Source organism: Colobus angolensis, unplaced genomic scaffold (assembly GCF_000951035.1).
Source record: "Colobus angolensis palliatus isolate OR3802 unplaced genomic scaffold, Cang.pa_1.0 Scaffold20, whole genome shotgun sequence".
Lineage (NCBI taxonomy): Eukaryota > Metazoa > Chordata > Mammalia > Primates > Cercopithecidae > Colobus > Colobus angolensis.
Window position 1 is genome coordinate 8982374 of NW_012115155.1, and position 7691 is coordinate 8990064.

Sequence of the window (7691 nt, forward strand, 5' to 3'; positions counted from 1 at the left end):
AATGACGAGTTAATGGGTGCAGCACACCAACATGGCACATGTATACATATGTAACAAACCTGCACGTTGTGCACATGTACCCTGAAACTTAAAGTATAATTAAAAAAAAGGAAAAAAGAGAGAAGATGGCATCTGGATTTGTAACCTGAAACCCACTGGTTGTTAAATGCATAAGTAATCCAGTGTTTTAAGCAGCCTGTGTCCCAACGCCTGCAGAACAACTGCTGGCTTGATTTGACCAGAGTGTGCTCTCAGCTCCATCCAGCCTTCACATGGCTTTTCCACTCTAAAACTCCACCCAACAGGCTGCAAGACAGACCCAAGACTCAGTCTGGTTTGCTATATTCACAACCCCAGTCTGGCCTCCTACTCAGTCTTACCTCCAGCTGCTATCTTCAGCAATTACTACTGCATAAGAATTACTACTGCCAGGCTCTCATCAATTTTCCCTCTGAATGCCTTTCATGTTGTCAAGCAATATTCTCTCTCATCTTGCAATTCTGCCTCTGCAGATCCTCCCTGTGCTTCACACTTCCTCCAAGGTAGTCTCTGGAGAAGGCTCCTGCCTCTCCTCCAAACTCCCAAGGTCTTCACCTGTACAAACCTCAGAAATTAATTTCAGCCTCTTTTACCATTCTATTTACAGTGTGTTTCCTATTGCTTATCAGCTACACGAAACTTTCTAAGATCAGATGTTTCTCGGATTTACTTATTATGATTTTCTCAGTACTTCATACTTAGGTACTGGGAAAATAAAGTAAGACCTACTTTAAGACTTGTATTTTACACACTGACTACCCCTCCAAATGAGATGGAAAAAACACTAAAAATGCCCAGCAAAATATTGAAAGTTTATTTTTTTAGTATGTTGATTATCTGACAAAAAAGTAGGAATATTTCAAATGCCAAAACCAAGTGAAATCTAGAGCATTAAGCCAAACACAGAAGGTAAGTTTCTTGTTCGTGACACTGAGCATTCATTTATGATGTTGCAGGACTTAGGGATCAAGATGCACAGCTAGGGTCCTTTGAAGGTGAGAAGCCTAATTCTTGAAAGCCAGAACAGAAAGTGCTACTAGAAATAAACCTACATTCCACAATCATTCCCCTTACATACATCCACATCCACTGAGTAGAGGTGGACAATGAAATGTACCTGTGTGAATTGTGGCACCGAGTAAGGAAGAAAATAAATGTATCCTGAGAATTGCTAGAAAAAAAAACTTATCCTCACTCAAATTGCAGCATGAATTCACAATATCCAGAAGGTCTAAAAAGACTCAAAGTGAAAACTCAGTTTAAAATGTCAATCTCAGCTAACCAGTAAAAGTAAATGTTCAACACAGGCTTTAAAGAATCCCACAGATGAACTTCCAAGGATTCAGATGTCACAGTCAAAAAATACACAAGGAATGTAGGCAGGTTGAGTGAGAATCAGCAATAATAACAGGAGGTAACACATTCTAAAAAGTTCATATTAACAATTACTGGCAAGAATATAAAATATTTTTATGTAACTGTTTTAAAGAAATAAACGTAATACTGATAAAATGAGCAAAAAAAAGTAAGACTAGTAAAATACCAAAACCATGTGATAAAAAAAAAGAAAGAAAAGCTTCCAAAAATATGTTTCATGTATAACAATTAAGATGAAGAATCCGGAGCCAGGAATGGTGGCTCATGCCTGTAATCTTAGCTGTTTGGGAGACTGATATGTGAGTATCACTTGAGTCCAGGAGTTTAAAGCTAGAGTGAGCTATAATTGCCAGTGTACACTAGCCTGAATGATAGAACAAGACCCCATCTCTTAAAATAAATAAACATAGAGCAACAATACAAACAAGTTGGCATAATAACCAGCTAACAACACAATGAGAGGATCAAATCCACACATATCAGTTCTAACCTTAAATGTAAATGAGTTACATTCTTCTTTTAAAAGACACAGAATGGCAACCTGGATAAAAAAGCAATACCCAATAGTATGCTGTCTTCAAGAGACCCATCCCACATTCAATGACACCCATAGGCTCAAGACAAAAGGATGAGGGAAAATCTACCAAGCAAATGAAAAACAGAAAAAATCAGGGGTTCCAACCTTAATTTTAGACAAAACAGACTTTAAATCAACAAAGACCAAAAAAGACAAAGAAGGGCATTACATATGGTAAAGGATTCAATTCAACAAGTAGACCTAACTATCCTAAATATATATGGACCCAACACAGGAGCATCCAGATTTAGAAAGCAAGTTCTTGGAAACCTATAAAGAGACTTAGACTCACATACAATAATAGTAGGAGATTTCACTTCACTAACAGTATTATACAGTATTATACAGTATTATTGTTATATCATCAAGGCAGAAAATTAACAAAGATATTTAGGTCACGAAATCAACATTGAACCAAATGGATCTAGTAGACCTCTGCAGAACTCTTTACTCAAAAACAATAGAATATACATTCTTCTCATCACCACATGGCACATACTCTAAAGTTAATGACACAATCAGACATAAAACAATCTTCAGCAAATGCAAAAGAACTGAAATCATACTGAACACACTCTTTGACAATAGCACAATAAAAATAGAAATTAAGACTAAAAAAATTGCTCAAAACCATGCAATTACATGGAAATTAAACAACATGCTTTTGAATGACTTTTGGGTAAAAAATAAAATTAAGGCAGATACCAAGAAGTTCTTTGAAACCAATGATAACAAAGGTACATCATACCAGAATCTCTGGGACACAGCTAAGGCAGTGTTAAGAGGGAAATTTATAGCACTGAATACCCAAGTCAAAAAGTTAGAAAGATCTCAATTTTAACAATTTAACATCACCACTGGAAGAACTAGAGAAGCAAGAGCAAACCAACCCCAAAGCTAGCAGAAGACAATAAATAATGCAAGTTTCAGCCCAAAGGCTCCTTCAGCTGATAAACAACTTCAGCAAACTTTTAGGATACTAAATCAATGTACACAAATCACTAGCATTCCTATACACCAACAACAACCAAGCCAAGAGCCAAATCGGGAATGCAATCCCACTCACAATTGCCACAAAAAGAATAAAATACATAGGAATACAGCTAACTAGGAAGGTGAAAGATTTCTACAATGAGAATTACAAAACACCACTCAAAGAAATCAGAGAAGACACAAGCAAATGGAAAAACATTTCATCCTCATGGATAGGAAAAATAAATATCATTAAAATGGCCATACTGCCTACTGCCAAAAGCAATTTACAGATTCAATGCTATTCCTATCAATTTACCAATGACATTCTTCACAGAACTAAAAAAAAAAAAAAAAACTATTTTGAAATTTATATGGAACCAAAAAGGAGCTCTAACAGCTAAGGCAATACTAAGCAGAAAGAACAAAGCTGGAGGCAATATGCTACCCAACTGCAAACTATACTACAGGGCTACAGTAACCAAAACAGCATGGTACTGGTACAAAAACAGACACATTGACCAATGGAACAGAATAGAGAGCCAGAAATAAGGCCACACACCTACAACCATCTGTTCTTTGACAAAGTTGAAAAAGAACAGGCAGTGGGGAAAAGACTCCCTATTCAATAGATGGTGGTGGGATAACTGGCTAGTCATATCCAGAAGATAGAAACTGGACCCCTTCCTTACACCATATACAAAAATCAACTCAAAATTGATTAAAGACTTATTTGTAAAACCCAAAACTATAAAAACCCTGGGAAACAATCTAGGTAATACCATTCAGGACATAGAAATGGGCAAAGATTTCATGACAAAGATGCCAAAAGCAGTTGCAACAAAAGCAAAGGTTGATGAATGAGATCCAATTAAACTTAAGAGATTCTACATTAGCAACAGAAACTGTCAACAGAGTAAAAAGACAACCTACAGAAGGGGAGAAAATATTTGCAAACTATGCATCTGACAAAAGTCTAATATTCAGCATCTGTAAGGAACGTAAACAAATTTACAAAAAATACTCAACCCCATTAAAAAGCAGGCAAAGGATATGAACATTTTTCTTTTTTTTGTTTTTTACTTTTAAATTTAATTTTTTTGTTATTATATTTTATGTTTTAGAGTGCATGTGCACAACATACAGGTTTGTTACATATGTATATATGTGCCATGTTGGTGTGCTGCACCCATTAACTTGTCATTTACATTAGGTATATCTCCTAATGCTATCCCTCCCCCCCCCACAACAGGCCCAGTGTGTGATGTTCTCATTCCTGTGTCCAAGTGCTCTCATTGTTCAATTCCCACCTATGAGTGAGAACATGCGGTGTTTGATTTTCTGTTCTTGAGATAGTTTGCTGAGAATGATGGTTTCCAGCTGCAAGGACATGAACTCATCCTTTTTTATGGCTGCATAGTATTCCACGGTGTGTATGTGCCACATTTTCTTAATCCAGTCTGTCACTGATGGACATTTGGGTTGGTTCCAAGCATTTGCTATTGTGAATAGTGCCACAATAAACATACGTATGCATGTGTCTTTATAGCAGCATGATTTATAATCCTTTGGGTATATACCCAGTAATGGAATGGCTGGGTCAAATGGTATTTCTAGTTCTAAATCCTTGAGGAATTGCCACACTGGCTTCCACAATGGTTGAACTAGTTTCCAGTCCCACTAAAGAAGACACAGATGCAGTTGACAAGCATATGAACAAAAGCTCAGTATCACTGATCATTAGAGAAATGTGAGTCAAAATCACAATGAGATAGCATCTCACACCAGTTAGAACCACCATTATTACAAAGTCAAAAAATAACATGCTGATAAAGCTGTGGAGAAAAAGAAATGCTTGTACACTGTTGGTGGGATTGTAAATTAGTTCAACCATTGTGGAAAGCAGCTTGGTGATTCCTCAGAGAGCTAAAACCAGAACTACCATTTGAACCAGCAATCTTATTACTGGGTATATAACCAGGGGAATATAAATTATTCTACCATTAAGACATATGCATGCAAATGTTCACTGAAGTACTATTCGTAATAACAGAAACATGAAATCAACCTAAATGCCCATCAATGACAGATTGGATAAAGAAAATGTGGTACATATACATCATGGACTACTATGCAGCTATGAAGAAAATGAGATTATATCTTTTGTGAAAACATGGATGGAGCTGGAGGCCATTATCTTTCGCAAACTAACACAGGAACAAAAAACAAAATACCCCATATTCTCATTTATAAGTGAGAGCTAAAGGGTAAGAACTCAAGGACACAACGAAGGGAACAATAGACAATGGGGCCTACTTGAGAGTGGAGGGTGGGAGAAGGGAAAGGATCGGAAAAAAGAACTATTGTGTACTAGGCTTAGTGCTTGGGTGATGAAATAATCTGTACAACAAACTCCCTTAACTGTTACCTATATAACAAACCTGCACATGTACCCCAAAAGTAAAATAAAAGTTAAAAAATAAAATCAAATAAAAAAAAGTTAAAATGTGACATCATAGATTATATTTTGTGCACTTACAAAAAACTAGCCTGCTAATTAAATAAGTGTAAATGTTTATATAATTTTTATGCATATATGTGAAGTAAAATGAAATAAAATAAATAAACAATATAAGTAAATAACCCAATGGATGGTTTTAACTGTAAAGTTTCCAAAGCTAAAGAGATATTTTACAAAATGGAAGTTAAATTTAAATACATTATCTATAATGCAGTATAGAAACACAAAGGTTCAAAAAATAACAAAAGAGATTTAGAAGACATGGAGGATAGAAAGAAGAAGTCTCATATTTGGCTAATTAAAGGATCAGAGTGAAGTGAGATGGGGAAAGATGATATTTTAAGAAATAATGACTAAGAAACTCTAGACCGATAAATGACATTGGTACTTACATTACAAAAGCAAGCAGAATAAGAACAAATTTAAATCCACCTTAGAAACATAACTGTGAAACTGCATAATACTAAGAAGGAAAAGAGACAATCTTAAAAACCTTCAAATAGAACAGACAAATAATAAAAGAATGACAAATAGAAAATGGAAGTCAGAAGATAGTGGAATAACATCTTAAATGTGCTGAGAGGAAATAGCTCCCACGAAAGTATCTTTCTAAAAGTAGATGAAGGAAAACAAATCAGACTAACGAAACCTAAACACTGTGCTCAAAATGATTTTACTAAATATATTGTAAGGTTATCCTATAGGCAAAATGAAAACAATCAGATGAAGATCTCAGATGTGAGAATAAATTTTTAAAAAGGCAAAATGTAGGTAAATCTATCCAAACATTGGCTATATAAGACAATAATAATATTGTTTATCAACTCTTGGGGGAAAACAATCATTGGCAATAATATATCATAAGGCCACGGGACTGCTGCTAATTAATTATCAGTCCTTGTATTGTTTAGGACAGATGTAAAGAGAACAAGCATCTTAAATTTCCTGAAGTGACTATTAACACAACAAAAGACAGAATTAATCAGTTCCAAAATATTAGAGGAAAAAGGTGCAATGGGAAAACTTACAGAAACAATCAAAAAGGAGGGAAAAAGGAAAGGTTAAAAGCACAGGAAATGCATAATACACAAAAAGCTCAAAATAAATGATATGAATAAATGTAATTATAATGGTAATTTGAATGTAAAGGACTGCATTCAAGAATTAAGACAAAGATTGTCAGACTAGATGAAAAAACAAAAGCTGACTTTATGCTATTCATAAGAAACACTTCTGAATTATAACTATTAGAAAGAATAAGGCTAAAAGAATAAAGAAAAGTATACCAGGGAAATGCTTACCAAAGTAATTTTCATAGTAGATAATAAATATATCAGGAAATTACATATTATGCATATGTAAAATTAAAATGATGCAACTAACTTAAACACACAAAGGTAATACATGCTGGTAGAAAATACAAATTTTTCTTCAGTATATATATAACATTTATAAAATTGACCAACTGGTCTGTAATTCAAACACTAAAGAATTAATGAAATTAAATTAAAGATCAATAATAGGAATATAAATTGTAAATTTTAATACTTAGAATTTTTCACATAGCCTTATATTTTTATAAATTTGAAAGCAATAACAAAAAGATAAATATCATTTTTTTAAAATATAGTTTTTAAATCACTTGTGGATCAAGTAAGTTATTATTATGTAAAAATATTTTGAGTTGAGCAATAATTACAGTACAGTTTGAGTATTTCTTATCTGAAATGTGTATGCCAAAAGCATTTTGGATTTCAGATTTTGAAATATTTAAATATACACAATGAAATATATTGGGGATGGGACCTAAGCCTAAACACAAAACTCATTTATGTGTTATCTATACCTTATACATATAGCCCGAAGTAATTTTATACAATATTTTTGATAACTTTGTATATGCAACAAAACATCTATACATTGAACCACGAGAAGCAAAGGTGTCACACATACCTATGGCGTCACGTCAGAGCTCAAAATATTTCAGATATTGGAGCATTTTGGATTTCAGATATTCAGATTAGGGATGCTCAGCCTGTGTAAAAAAATTGTGGGGCCGGGCGCCCTGACTCACGCCTATAATCCCAGCACTTTGGGAGGCCGAGGCGGGCGGATCACGAGGTCAGGAGATGGAGACAATCCTGGCGAACACGGTGAAATCCCGTCTCTACTAAAAATACAAAAAATTAGCCGGGCGCGGTGGCC